At 40.5% G+C, this 15,566-nt stretch overlaps 1 long non-coding RNA gene across 2 annotated transcripts in view; it reads right to left on the minus strand.

The window, feature by feature from the left end:
- The window catches only part of LOC103350453 (uncharacterized), a 121,333-nt gene that overhangs the window by 30,705 nt on the left and 75,062 nt on the right, over positions 1 to 15,566 (minus strand). For both annotated transcript variants that reach the window (XR_011388047.1, XR_011388045.1), the window contains exon 6: positions 4,288 to 4,398. This is a non-coding gene — a long non-coding RNA (uncharacterized lncRNA). The remainder of the gene's footprint in view (positions 1 to 4,287; positions 4,399 to 15,566) is intronic.

The following is a 15,566-nucleotide window of genomic DNA, read 5'->3' on the forward strand; positions in this document are numbered from 1 at the left end:
AGAGGAATTAAGTATTTCTCTGGAGTTTTCACACTGAATCTGGGGAGCTGGGGAGCTGCATACATTTTGGTCCCTTGTACTTGGCCCTACTAAACTACTGCCTCCCGATGAGCCTTGTCCATTAAAGGGTCCTGGGCATGCCATGCTGGACACTTGAGATCTATGGATGAAGAAGAGCTCTTTGGTAGGCTTGATTTCCCTGTTGGCTTCTGAATTATGCAAACTCTAAGAGTTTCATCATGTGTGTTGCTCTAATCTCATTTACTTTTCTTCCTACCGCAGTCAAATTTTCATTCTATGTGATTCCCTGAAGCCCAGGGTAACAGATCAACAGAAGCAAATGCCCCAGCGTGGTGATGGTCAAGTTTAGTATAGAGGGGAAGAAGGAAAACATTTTGTTTCTGTTTGGTTCTCGATCCTGAGCCATGCAAATGTCTAGCAGAGGCTTCTGAACACAGTTGTTGTTTTTGTTTGTTTGTTTGTTTTTGTTTGTTTGTTTGTTTGTTTTTCCTGGCAGAAACACTCCATCATAATAAAGAAGAGCATGATAACCTGAAGAAGTAAGTCACAGTGAAATAACATCCAGTTGACAATCTTGGGACTACATCAGGGAGGAGAACACACATTGATGCTTATTATATTTTGGATGCTGCAGTCAGCTCCTCACAGGCATTATCTCACATATTCTCCATATTTACACTTTAATGCTGGGGTGAGGAACGTCTGGCTAGTGTGTCTATGAGGCCTAAAAATAATTTGGTCTGGCCCAGCCAAGGCAACCACAGGAAGGACTTGAAATTCAATAAATCTATAGCAGGTTAATTTTTTAAACTTTAATTTTTAAATTTATTTGTATGTATCTCATAAATTCAACATTTGGAACATAGTAATTCTTCTCACCATACCTGCCCTCCCACCCACTCTCCCACTCCTCTTCCATTTCCCTCTCCTGTTTAGTCCAAGAAAGAGAAAAAGAGAAAGAAAGAAAAAAAAGGAGAAAAAAATAAAATAAAATGAAAAAACCTAGAAAACTACCAGGTTAACTTTTTAAGTTAATAATTTTGTATGGCCCTTGGCAAGAAAGAGGTTCCCCACCCCTGCAGGTATTTTCATCCTCATTTTATGATCAGAAAGCATAATTAAAAACATTAATTTAGGAACACTTATTTCGCTGAAGTTGGTGCCCAAGTGCTTAACTTTTGTAGCACTGGCTGGCTATGGGCTCCTTTTATTTGAGGATTTGTGACCTGGTGCTCACCCTCAGTTTCTAATAATTAATACTTTTGGTAATGGTTCCATCACATTTGATTTCACATGTTGCTGACACTAACTGAAATCCTAGCACAGTTTTTTTTTTTGCTGTTTCTGTCTCTACTGCCAGATCTAGCTTCATAGTAACCAGCTCTTTACCAAATCTTAACTGTGAGATTTACTCATTCTCCAATGAAGAGGCTGGTGAGATCATCGATGGAGAAGTTCCTTTTCTGTAGGGATAGTCCCAAGTAGGTACACCAGAGCTTCTTCCCTGGACCTGACAGACAGAAAACATAATGCTCCCAAACCGTGATGTTCCATTGAGAGCTGCTTGTCCCTGATAGGAAGACCTCAGGAAATCCTTTGGTTCCTGTCCTTTAAAAACTGGCTTTTTAGCTGGCACTGCAGCTCAATAGGCTAATCCTCCACCTTGCGGCGCCGGTACACCAGGTTCTAGTCCCGGTCGGGGTGCCGGATTCTGTCCTGGTTGCCCCTCTTCCAGGCCAGCTCTCTGCTGTGGCCCGGGAAGGCAGTGGAGGATGGCCCAAGTGCTTGGGCCCTGCACCCCATGGGAGACCAGGAGAAGCACCTGGCTCCTGCCTTCAGATCAGCATGGTGCACTGGCCGCAGCGCACCGGCTGCGGCGGCCATTGGAGGGTGAACCAAAGGCAAAGGAAGACCTTTCTCTCTGTCTCTCTCTCTCACTGTCCACTCTGCCTGTCAAAAAAAAAAAAAAAAAAAAAAAAACACCTGGCTTTTTAAGTTTTCAATTCCATGTGGGTAACCCCATATTTTACCGTTAGATTTTTTTTCAAAATATTGCCAACTCAAATGTGTTATTTAAAGAAAAATAACCTCAAATGAAATAGGTTCCGTAGTGTTTCTGGACACTCCAGTCATACTAATTGAAGACTTCTTAAGCTTCAATCAGGTGAGCCCAGTCATTCCTGTATGTCCTCTTTTTGGGCAATGTACACATTGAGTCAGAGCAAGTTAAGCCATGGAAAATCTTTCTCACTCACCAATTCTTTCTGAGCAATGGACAAATGGGAGGAGGTCAAGTGCACAGGAAAAGCATTCAGGAGGACAAGTTAGATATGAGAAAAACCACAACCAAGGGAAAATGAGGTTCATGAAAAAAATGAAAGTTGAGAAAAAGGTATTTAGGTGCATAAATCTTCGGGAAGCCAGCTTCTCTGGCACACTTATCACTGATGCGTGTATCCTGTTCAATGACATTATTAATGCCATGCTGTGTGACACTTACAATCTAATGCAATTTGACTGGCCTAATCCATCAGAAGTGACACGTCAAAAATGGGCCTGTCAGCTTGAGTAATTGAAAAAGAAACAGTTCTTTGAAATTTCATTGTTAAATGAACTTTGAGAATGTTAATAAACTTGATGACCAACATAAAAAGAAAATTTGTTTTTTAAAAATATTGTTTGTTCCCATCCCCATGGAGAGCTCATTGCTCAGCAAAGCAAGCATTAGGAGTCACTGATAAAGTCACAGAGAGACTAACTGACTGTGTCTCACTGAATTTACATGGCTTGGTTCCATGAAAATCATTCATCTAGCTGGCTTCTTCTTTCAGCCCCGCCCCCTTTGGAAAAGAAAATTGCCAAAGAATAAGCACAAACCTATTCTCTCCCAAAATAAGTACATTGTGCATCACCTGTAGGAGTGATTCTCTTTTCTCGGGCTTCTCTCATTTTCTGGTAACTTGCAATTAACTGTTGCATGTGCTTTGCTTGAACATCAACATCAACACAGGTGTACTGGTTATGTCTACTCCATGCCTCTTCAAGACCAACTCAGCTGGGATCCCTGCACACATAACTCTGAACAGCTGTTGGGCCACTCTAGGGCAAGGAGTGCAATGCATGGAAGCAGAAAGACGCTGCTTTGTTGTGACATAGTCTGCCCTTGGCCCAGCCATGTGAGCTAACCCTGATTAGCTAGCACTCTGCCTCAGCACTTAAAAAAATAAGATTGTCGCTCCCCCTCTTCGTGGAGGAACGACACTAAACCCTGCCTAGGCTTCATATCCGAGTCACGGCACCATTATGTCGCTCCCCCTCTTCGTGGAGGAACGACACTAAACCCTGCCTAGGCTTCATATCCGAGTCACGGCACCATTATGTCGCTCCCCCTCTTCGTGGAGGAGCAACACAGGACCCTGCGCTGTTCTTTCGTCTGCTCGGCCCTCCCCGGGTTTGCTGCTGGTTCTTCCCGGGTTGGCTACTATCCCTTCCACCTCCGTGGAAGGGCAGTTCCCCCTGGCCACATTCCCCACTTCCACAGGGGAGCGGCACACCGCCGGCCGGCTTTCTCGGGGGCTGCACAGATGTTCCCCTTAGATGTTCCCCTTAGATGTTCCTTGTGCATGCCGTCTCTCTCCTCCTTTATAGTCCTCCTCCGCCAATCCCAACTCGGCTGCCCACACGCCAAGCACGCTGCTCTCCTCCAATCAGGAGCAGCTCCTGCAGCTTGTCAAGTTGGTGAGAGGCAGCTGGGTAGAAGCTGTTTACTCCTCTCCCAGCGCCATATTGTGGGAGAGCAGATGCACAGAATAAGTCCCAATTCCAGTAACTCAGTCCAGTCCGGATTGCTCCCCACAAAGATCTCCAAGTTACTGCCATAACCACAGCCCTGTCCTCACAGGCTCAGCATGTTGGGTTGGCACCGGAGCCTCTGCCCTGTCTCTCTTTTCAGGAATTGACTCTTCATCCCCAGTCATCAGACAGGAGTAGGACTGGTCCTGCTCTGAATAGCTCTTTGCATCCCTCTGCTGCCTGATTTTAAGACTCATGCATTATTCATACCTCTGGGATTGTGTCCCACTCGCTGGATTAGACCTTTTCATGTTGACTACTGACTACCCAGATTGACCCAAAGCAGATGTTGACCCTAATGGGAATCTCCATAGTCTGATCCATTTCTTTAGCTTCAGGCCTACCAAATGGAATTACTACCCCCACCATCTGCAATTTTCCAGCAGTGCAATCATTCAAGCAGTCTCAGCATACCTTGTAGCCCAGCTCCAGCCTGAGTTATATTGTGTTCCGGTGCATCAGATCACAGAGGGAGAATCACGCACTTCAGAAAGTGAGTGTGCCAGAAAAGTTGTTCAGAAGTATCTTTAGGGGAGATTACAAAGGGCTATTAAGAAAAGAATATTAATAGTAGAAAACAACAACATTTTGTAAAATAGGTGTTATAAATTACATTTTACAGATCGCAGAAATGAAGATCTCTTATTTCTCAATTATCTAGCTAGCTATCTAGCTTTATGAGAGAGAGAGAGAGAGAGAGAGAGAGAGAGAGAGAGAGAGAGAAAGGGAAATAAATCTTCCATATTCCAATTCTTCTACAAATGCCCTGGGATTGGGCAGGATCAAAGTCAAGAACCTGCAACTCAATCCAGGTATCCCATGTGAGTGGTTGGGACTTATTTGAGTTATCATCTGCTGCCTCCCAGGGTACAAATTAACAGAAAGCTGGATCCAAAGTGGAGTAGCCAGGATCACACCTAGGTATTTGGGATGCTGGTGTCCCAAGTCATATCTTAACTGCTGCACCATATGCCTGCCTGCTGAGATTTTAATGAGTGTTTAGAAGATGGAGGGACTGGCATTGTCTTGCTACAGGTTAAGCCTCCACTTGCGTCAGAGCACCAGTTCAAGTCCCTGTTGTGCTTCTGATCTAGCTCTCTGTTAATGTGCCTGCAAAAGCAGTGAATGATGGCCCAAGTGCTTATGGCAATGCCCACATGGGAGCCCCAAATGGAATTACTAGCTCCTGACTTTGGCCTGGCCATTCCCTGCTGTTGTGGCCATTTAGGTACTAAACCAATGGATGGCAGATCTCTCTCTTTCAATCTCTCTCTCCCCGCCACCCTTTCAAATAAAAATAAATAAATCTTTTGGGAAAAAAGATGGAAAATGCACAGTTGGAAGAATGGTAAAAAGTGAAGTATTTCATCAGAGATTGAAAACAGCAGAATTAGGTAACAGTGAGTACTGAAAAGTGATTTCCCAATTCTTTCCCCTAATAGGTTCCAGGAAGTCTGTCCAAACCTTCCTCTCCCTACTTCTCTCAGGAAGAGACAAACGGTTTTCTAGAAACACTGACAGATTCAGGGAAATATGTTGGATATTGATATTTTGGGGTCCCTCAAGAAAGAATCAGCTTCCCAACAGATCTCACAGTGAATTCCACCATCTGGCAAGTTCCATCTCTTCATACAGAGCTTCTAATGAGTATTAAAAAGATTTGCTTTTGGGGCCATTGCTGTGGCATAGTGGGTAAAGCCACCACCTGCAGTGCCAGCATCCCATATGGGCACCGGTTCGAGTCCCGGCAGCTCCATTTCCGATCCAGCTCTCTGCTATGGCCTGGGAAAGCAGTAGAAGATGGCTCAAGTGCTTGGACCCCTGTACGCACCTGGGAGACCTGGAAGAAGCTCCTGGCTTCTGGCTTTGGATCAGTGCAGCTCTGGCCATTGCCGCCAATTGGGGAGTGAACCAGTGGATGGAAGACCTCTCTCTCTCTCTGCCTCTCCTCTCTCTTTCAAATAAATAAATCAATATTAAAAAAAATAAAGGATTTGTTTTTAAAGAGCAGACAGCCAAGGCTGGGCACATCTTACTGAAAGTATGCAATATGGAAGTCCGAACTAAACAGATGAAAACAAACAAAAAAAAAATAGTAAAAAAAATCCCTCCATTTAAAAAGACATATGGACATGTAAGTGTATATATCTCCACTTTATGAATGATTCCTTTGAATAAATATGAAAGAGTAAAGCTTTGTATTTTGGAGCTTAGCCTAGTTGAAGAGCCAAGTACATGATATAGATTGGGAGCTTTCTATAACGTACATAAGAATGGCCAAAAAGTAAAAGGATGACCAATTCCTGCAGTGAAGGGGAAATATTATGTAAAACAACAAAAGAACTTCTGAAAAGAGGCTTTGAAAACATTTTTGACTGGCAAAAATTTAATGCAATTGATGATGTCCAATATTGGTATGAGGAATTGCATTCTCCAAAATAATGTTGGTCAGAATGTAAATTGGTAAAGCATTTTGGGGGATAATTTAGTCTTATTTGTATGCATTTTAAATTATGTATATTCCTAGTGTCATTAAATTTATTTATGCATACCATGTATCACAGATACTTGTATAAGTGTGCAGGATACAGTGCTCTTGGTGCTCATTCACAGCTTATTGTTACAAAGAAAAATTGATAGTGGAAATAATAGAATCAAAACACTAAGTTAGCTTTGTGAAACATTCTATAGTTTTAAAGAATCAGACAGATATATATATAATTCATGGGCAAATATCCATGATGAGTTTTTAAGTGAAAAAGTTTTTAAAGAATTATTTATAGTCTAACAACATTTTTTCAAAAGCAAAAAGTACTCAGCAGTTTATACTTAAACACACAGGAACATATTGCACACAGAGGGAAAAAAATCACTGGAGAATTAAACAACAGTGGGATTAAACAAATGTGGGATGGAAGCAGTGGTTAAGGGAAAGGCATTTATTTTTCATTTTATCTTCAAATATTTTTGAATTTATAAGCTTGCATTGTTTACTTTTAAAACACCGTGATTCTTTAAGTTCAATTCATATGCACAACCATCAAATAGCACTCGGCTATACGTGAGATCAATGCCTCTCAAAATAGCAGTCAATAGTTACTGTTAGTTTTGAGCAAATATAAAAATGCAAAAGCCACTACACTATCTGAGTTTAAAATATATTACAAAATTGGGACTGGCACTGTGGCATGGTAGGGTAAGCAGTTGCCTGTGGCCTCAGCATCTCATTTGGGCACTGATTCAAGTCTCAGATGCTCCACTTCTGATCCAGCTCCCTGCTGATGGCTTGGGGATGCAACAGAAGATGGCCCAAGTATTTGGGCTCCTGCACCAGCGTAGGAGACCTGGACAAAGTTCCTGGTTCCTGGTTTTGGATCTTCTTTGCTCCAGCTATTTTGTGGCCATATGGGGAGCGAACCATTGGATGGAAGACCTCTCTGTCTCTCCCTCTCTCTGTCATAACTCTGTGTCTCAAATAAATAAATAAATCTGCAAAAAATTACAAAGTCACAGAAATTAGAACAGCCTGACGTTGGCATGGAAACAGATCCATAGATCAATAAAACAGAATATAGACCCTTAAAGTGAAACCACACATCTACAGCCAACTCATCTTTGATGGAAATGTTAAGAATATACATTGGAAAAAGGATCATCCTTTTTAGTAAATGGTGTTAAGGAAATTGAATATCCACACTCAGAAGAATGAGACCAGATCCTTATCTTTCACTATGTGTAAAAATTGACTAAAATGCATTAAAGACCTAACTGGGAGACCATAAACTTTGAAACTATTTTAAGAAATCATAGGGAAAATACTTCATGGCATCAGAAGGCAATGCAATTTCTAGATCAGATCCCCAAACACAGGAAATACAAGCGAAAGTAGACAAAGATGATTTCATCAAACTAAAGAGTTTTACACAGCAAAGAAAACAGTCAGAGTGAAGAGACCATGTACAGAAAGGGAGAAAATGCAAGTTATTCATCTGAATATATAAAGAACTCAAACAACTCAATAGGAAAAAAACCCAGATAATCTGATTAAAATGGGTAGTAGGTCTAAACAGATACTTCTCAAAGGAAGACATACAAATGGCTAACAAATACAGGAAAAATGCTCAACATAATTAATTATCATGGAAATGCAAATGATAACCACAGTGAGATATCACTTCACTCCCATAAGACTTGTTATTATCAAAAAGGTGAAGTTAACAAGTGTGAGAATATGGAGAGAAGGGAACACTTGCACAGTGTTGGAGAGAATGTAAATTAGTAGAGCCTTTGTGGAAAACAGTATGGAGGTTCTTTACAAAGCTGAAAATAGAATGATCATATGATCCAGCAGTCCCACTATTGTGTAAATTTCCAAGGTAAATGAAATCCATCTGTCAAAGGGACATCTGCACTCCCTGTTTAGTGCAACACTACTCACAATAGCCAAGAAATGGAAAGAAACCAAGAGCCCATTCATTGATGAATGGATAAAGAAAATGTGTTATGTATTGACATGAGATATTGCTTGGTCATTAAAAAAGAAGAAATTTGTCACTTCCAATAAATAACATGGAACTGGAGTTCATTGTTAAGTACCATTAACCAAGCACAGAAAGACAAATATCATAGCAATAATTCACACATAAACCCCACAAAACAGGTGATCTAACGGAAGTTAAAAATATAATGGTGGTTACCTGAAGCTGGAGGGAGGAGTGGGGAGGGATGATGGAAGTGTTGACAAAAGGTTATTGACTGGTATTAGGTTATAGCTGCATAGAAGTAAGAATTTCTGAGTTCTATTGCACAGGAGTGTTACTATACATACACACACACATACACATATCTATAGTAATGTTAGTGTATTGTATACTTCTCTATTTAAAAACTAGAAGATAGTATTTTGGATACTTTCACTATAAAGAAATGTTAAATGATTAGAAGGATAAATATATTCACCCTGTTTGGATATTATACAATGTACACATGTAATGAAACATCATATGATACCCATAAATATGTACAAGTTTTCTGTTGTATTAAAGTTGCTAGATAAAAAATTAAAAAATAAAAAATGGTTATTGTTTGAACAAATGTTTTCTAAAAATTATCACTATAAATAATTCAAACCTGTACTTATAAAGCTATTGTTTTTATGCTTTCTCTATGTAATCTCATGAAAATTGCTTGCTTGATCTGGATTTTTTTTTGTGGTTTATAGAAGCATATTTATTCAGAACTTGGTCTGTGGTAGCAGCATCTTTTAAAACCAAGAGACTAACAGGAGTGAAGAGAGGGAATGTAGCTTCAGCTACTGCAGAACCAGAGGCAGGACAGGGCATTGTCAGTTTCCACACTTGCATGAAGACTCTGCAAGGGTCTTGGAGGCTCAGATGCATGTGGTCAGGTGATGATTGTCAGACCCTGGACAGCTCTCAGTTGGGGTTTCAGCCCAGCATGGGGGTGGTAATCAATCAGTGCCTTCAGCAGTTGCCTGACACTGTCACTGGCAGCAAACAACTCCAGAAGGGGCCATGCACAACCAATGATTTTCCTCCTCAGTTTTGTCTTTCCTCCTGCACCTGCAACAGCCACTATAGGAGGTGGTAATTGATGGCTTTGATTTACCAAAGAAAAATAACTGGCAATTTTCTAGCACAGGCATGAGCCCTTGTAGATGTGAAAACTGTGCCCTCTCAGTTACGGGGAGCTGTTGTAGATCTTCACACCATCATTTCTGCTGTGCACCAACCTTGACCAAGTGTGGGCTTTCCATTATATGTTCCTGTACCCAATTTGGTCGCAGCACAGCTGGGAAACCCACTCAACCTCTTTCTCAGCTTAGCATTGCCCCACAACATGGACTTGTTTCCAATGGCTCCCTCATGGCTTGTGAGTCCATTTGTGTTTTATTGTTTTTCAATCAGTATTCTCTGTTCTATATTATTTTCAAGTTGTGTCCTGCTCTCACCTTAGAGCTGAGTTGGCAGAGGAAGGAAAAGAAACTGTACTGATGCCAAGGTAAGTTTATCTTTACTCAAACTCTTTTCACTGAATAATGACCATCATTTCACAAGAGTGTGAGGGCTTTGTTTATGGGTTTCACAGAAGAGAAAGTCTATCTCAGGGCATGGGCAAAAAACTTACCATGACCTCTAAGTTTTTGGAAATCTAATAATTCATATTAAATATCATTCTGAATTTTGCATTCTTATCCATGATCTACATCTTTATTTTAGTGAGTAAGTAATAATTGGAATTATTTGCAGTGTAGAACAGAATTGATGCCCCCAGAAATGGGGCTTTCTTTCTTGTAGCATCTGATTTTATGTCCAGGCAGTATAACTCAGGATGTGTACAATTCCAGAGATGTAGAGAAACAATCAAACAACAACCCTAAAAAGAAAAGAAAAACTACAGTGTCTATTTTAGAAACAAACTACTGAGCCTTAGGAATTTTAAGTAAATTGCTCAGATTCACAGATTATCACTTGTCAAATCTGTGTTGCAAGTAGTTATTCCCACTAGATCATGCTGAATGTATTTTTCTCTTAATTTTACTTCTGTTTCTCCTTTTTCTTACCTCAAAAATGAATATCTTTAATTTGTAGAATTTCCCACGTTTTGAGTCTTACCAACCCAACTATAGACTGGAAACCCACTTTCCAGCCTCTCTTCTAGTTACGGTACTCTGTGACTTTTAGGCTCTGCCATTCAGAAGAACATACATAAGACTTTGATTGGAAGAGAGCAATGTGAGTAAGAAGGCGCTGTGTGGGATTCATTGCTGCCCAAGGTAGAAGCATTGGTGGAGTCTCGGCCAACTCATGCCTGGGGTCATTGTACGGCTGCTGGAGAGCGTGCTTGGTGGAGGTGAGAGTGGTCTTCACCAGAGCCTCTTGTCTGCACTCACTCCCCCTCCTAGAATGTCTAAAGAGCTACTTAATATCCTTTAATAAATTCTTTCTTCCATCCTCAAGCTAAAGTGATTACTGTCTTTAATTTACTTAGTTTGCTTCTAAATCTCAATTGACACAATTGCCTATAAACCTTCCCTTCACTTTAGGAAAAAAATGAACACTTTTAAGGATACTCTCTAAGGCCTCCAACATACCTTTCAGTCTCTACTGTCTTCAATGTGCTCTGCGGCTTAGTCACCCTAAGCTCACCATGGGTCAAATATAACAAATTCTTTTGTATTTCTATGCCTTGCAGATGATGTCCCATTGTGTAGTATGACTTTCCCTAGTGTTTTCTCACCACTTTAAAACCTTCTTTTCATGTTGTCCCTATTCACCTTTCACCCCTATTTATCCTTCAAAATCCATCTCAAATATCACCAACTCAAATGCCTTTTGTGAAGCTTTTCTTGCCAGCCTTACCACGGCCTCAGTGTCCCAGAGCTCTTTGCCTTCTCTCTGAGAACTTCTCACACAATGTCTTGGTTGTTTGTTCATATATCCATTCATTCACTAATACTTACTGAGCCAATACTATATTCCAGGTAGAGAGCCAATATCTGAATGATGAATAGGATTTAATTATCAGAAGAATAGAGTCCAGTGAGTTCCCCAGAGACCAGCACAGAAAACTGGAAGATGTATTCACTGAGAGTGTGAGCATCCATGTGAGGGCATGCGTAATGCTTAGGATTGAAGAGCAGGTATGAACCGTTCATTCTTTTGTAAGTTCTTTAAGGCAGGAGTCAAGTCTTACTCGTCTCTGTGCCTTCAATGAAACTGATCCAGGCACGAGCTGGACAATTGATGAAGAATTCTGGAATTAATAAATAAGTGCCCACAGCATGTCTCTCCACAAGACTTTTGTCTAATGCTTGAATCAGAGGAGATAATCAGGCTTAATTTCTGCTCATCAATTCATGGCCAGCATATAAGAAACGCTTTTATTTATCAATCAAAGTTTCCCATTTCCTCACACTAATGAGCCGGTGTTGTACTGATATAATAGCATCTGATCAACTTCAAAAGTGTTTTCTTGGATAATTATTTGGGTGTCATCAGTTTACTCATCGTTAAAAGTCTATTAACATAGCAAACATCTTCAGATTTGCTTTTTGATTTGATCCTGTCATCATAGCAGCCCCCCACATCAGCTCTCTGATGTGTACTAACATTGTACCTTGGGGGAAGAAAGGTTCTCTGATCATGACATGGGAAATCAGTGGCATAAACAGGAGTAATTCTTCTCCAGACCTCTACTTCACAGTCAAGGGTTATCTTTTAGAAGAAGTGCAATCAAAGAAGCAAAGACTTTATGTTTAAATAATCTTGGGTGCAGCAGTGTAAACACCACCAGTGGCTCCATGTCCACAGGGTACAGAGAGAGTTTTCCAGCTCGGGTTATAACACGAGGCACTGAACCTCAGTATTATCTGCAGGGCTTGGAATTTAAATGTGTGACATTGCTGTTTCAGACAGTTCTGCAAGCCCTACTCCCATCAGATAGAAATGCCTTTCCTTTGATTCGGTACCAAAGTTAGGCTGAATTTTAATCACCTCTTAATGCTTAACTTCACAGAGAAACAGACTGAGTATTAAGGATATCTTTCTGATGTTTTCAATGAACCAGAGGCACAGACTTTGCTGTCATCTTCAGCCAAGGACAAATTGTAATTGGCTAGACTAGCAAATTGCTTCTTCTTATTGGAAATTGCCATTGGCACATTAGATTGAAAATAAAATCCTTACTGTATGAAAGTGATGTGGTTCTTCATTGTGCAGCTGAAAGTGAAAACTTGCTTTTCTAAACTAATTTTTATAGATAAAATTCAGTTGTGTTACTTAGGGATATACATTTAGGGAGGTTACTGAGGATGATTCAGCTTTCCTTTTTTCTTGGACTCTTGTATTGGCCTCTTTTTTCGCTCCTTAAATGTGGGATTGTACATCCATCTTGTTAGGAGCATCTTCAGAAGATATAAATGAGCAGTCTTCCTGAAGAAGAAAGTGAGAACTGAAAGGCGGAATCTTCCATCCTCATAAGGATTGCCCCAAGATGACAAACATAGGGCTTCATACTGGCACAATCAATCAAGAAGGAGATCTGTGGCTGTCTGGTATTCAGCTCCCTATTAGACATACTTTCCAGTATCTGAGAGGTTCATTTCTGGATGTTCAAGATGGTTAGCTCTGTTGTCCATTTAGTGGAGACTTGGGGAAAGTATACTGTTTTTTTTTTTTTTTTATTTGACAGGTAGAGTTATAGACAATGAGAAGGAGGAAGCACCTGGCTCCTGCCTTCGGATCGGCGCAGCATGCAGGCCATAGTGGCCATTTGGGGGGTGAGCCAACAGAAGGAAGACCTTTCTCTCTGTCTCTCTCTCTCTCACTGTTAACTCTGCCTGTCAAAAAAAAATGGAGGATAAGAACACTCCCAGTTTATTTCTATGAGGATTAAATAATAACACACAGTGCCTGATAACTGATAGGGACTCAATAATAATAACTGTGTTTTTTTTTTAATGTGTGATAGCTTTAGAAGTAGAAGATATATGCCTTTAAACCACAGCCAATTTGAGAGGCAGAGTTAGAGAGAGAGAGAGAGAGAGAGAGAGAGAGAGAGAGAAAGAGAGAGGTCTTCCCTCGGCTGGTTCACTCCCACAATGGCCACAGTTGATCAGATCTGAAGCCAAGATCCAGGAGCTTCTTCCAGGTCTCCCACGTGGATGCAGGGGCTCAAGCACTTGTGCAATCTTCCACAGCTCTCCCAGGCCATAAGCAGAGAGTTGGATCAGAAGAGGCGCAATGGGGACATGAACCAGCAGCCATATGGGATGCCAGTGCCATAGGCAGAGGCTTAGTCCACTGTGCCACAGTGCCAGTTCCTGGGGTTTGGTTTAATTGCTATCAGTCTATCTGATATCGAAAGTTGCCTATCTGATATGCTTTGGGAATATTGTGTAGCAAGTGGACTCACTGCCCTTAACTGTTCTGTGTTGGCATATGCAGGCTAAAGGCTCCTAAAGAAGCACTCAAGAGGTTCACTCACCAGACAATCTGGAATGTATTTGATGGCTGGAGGATGGTGGGCTTAAATTTTTGTAACTGTGCAGTTGAATAGTCAATAACTTGGAATACTTTTACATTGAGGGATGGGTTATTTTAGTTGAGGATATTTATTGTAAATTCAGACTTGAGCAATGTAATTATATATTAACCAGTCAAATTAATGGAATGTAGCTAATTTGTCTTTGAATCCCCAGTGTTAACCTAGTGCCTGAGATACAGTAAGTGCTTGGTAAGCTTTGGTTAAGTGAATGAAAAAATAAATAAGTAGTGCCTGATTAAGAGGATTCTCTATAAGCCATATAGGGGCTATATCGTATCAAGTGTTGTTCTATTTTTGGGTGAACTCACCCTTCTTTTTTATGTGTCTACATTTTTAAAAATTTTATTTAAGTAGAACAAAAAAATACTAAAAGAAATAAAATAGTAAGTTGTTCCTTGACAGACAGGACAAGGGCTGATCAAGTCATTGTTTCTCATAGTATCCATTTCACTTCTTAGTGCTTAGTTAGTTGTCAATAATCAGGGAGAACATGATATTTGTCCCTTTGGGACTGGCTTGTTTCACTCAGCATGATGTTTTCCAGATTTCTCCATTTTGTTGAAAATGACAGGAATTCATTTTTTTTTACTGCTGTATAGTATTCTATAGAGTACATATCCCATATTTTCTTTATCCAGTCTTCTGTTGATGGGCATTTAGGTTGATTCCAGGTCTTAGCTATTGTGAATTGAGCTGCAATAAACATTGAGATGCAGACAGCTCTTTCATTTGCCAATTTAATTTCCTTTGGATAAATTCCAAGGAGTGGGATGACTGGGTCAAGTGGTAGAGCTGTATTCAGTTTTCTGAGGAGTCTCCAAATTGTCTTCCATCATGGCTTTACCAGTTTGCATTCCCACCAACAGTGGATTAGTGTCCTTTTCCCCCACATCCTCACCAGTATCTGTTGTTAGTTGATTTCTGTATGTGAGCCATTCTAACCGGGGTGAGGTGAAACCTCATTGTGGTTTTGATTTGCATTTTCCTGATTGCTAGTGATCCTGAACATTTGGATTTCCTCTTTTGAAAAATGTCCTTGAGGTCCTTGGCCCATCTCTTAAGTGGGTTGTAGGTTTTGTTGTTCTGGGATTTCTTGGTCTCTTTGTAGATTCTGGTTATTAACCCTTTATCATTTGCAAAGTTTGAAAATATTTTTTTCCCATTCTGTCGGTTGCCTCTTCACTTTTCTGACTGTTTCTTCTGCAGTACAGAAACTTCTCAATTTTATGTAATCCCAAATGTTAATCTTGGCTTTGACTGCCTGTGCTTCTGGGGTCTTTTCCAAGAAGTCTTTGCCGGTGCCTGTATCTTGCAGGGTTTCTTTGATGTTCTCCAATAATTTGACGGTGTTGGGTCATAGATTTAGATCTTTAATTCATGTTGAGTGGATTTTTGTGTAAGGCATAAGGTAGGGGTCTTGCTTCATGCTTCTGCACGTGGAAATCCAGTTTTCCCAGCACCATTTGTTAAATAGACTGTCCTTGCTCCAGGAACTGCTTTCAGATCCTTGATTAAACATATGTTGGCTGTAGATGCTTAGATTGATTTCTGGTGTTTCTATTCTGTTCCATTGGTCTGTCTACCTGTCTCTGTACCAGTACTATGCTGTTTTGTTTATAATTACC

Source organism: Oryctolagus cuniculus, chromosome 4 (genome assembly GCF_964237555.1).
Source record: "Oryctolagus cuniculus chromosome 4, mOryCun1.1, whole genome shotgun sequence".
NCBI lineage: Eukaryota > Metazoa > Chordata > Mammalia > Lagomorpha > Leporidae > Oryctolagus > Oryctolagus cuniculus.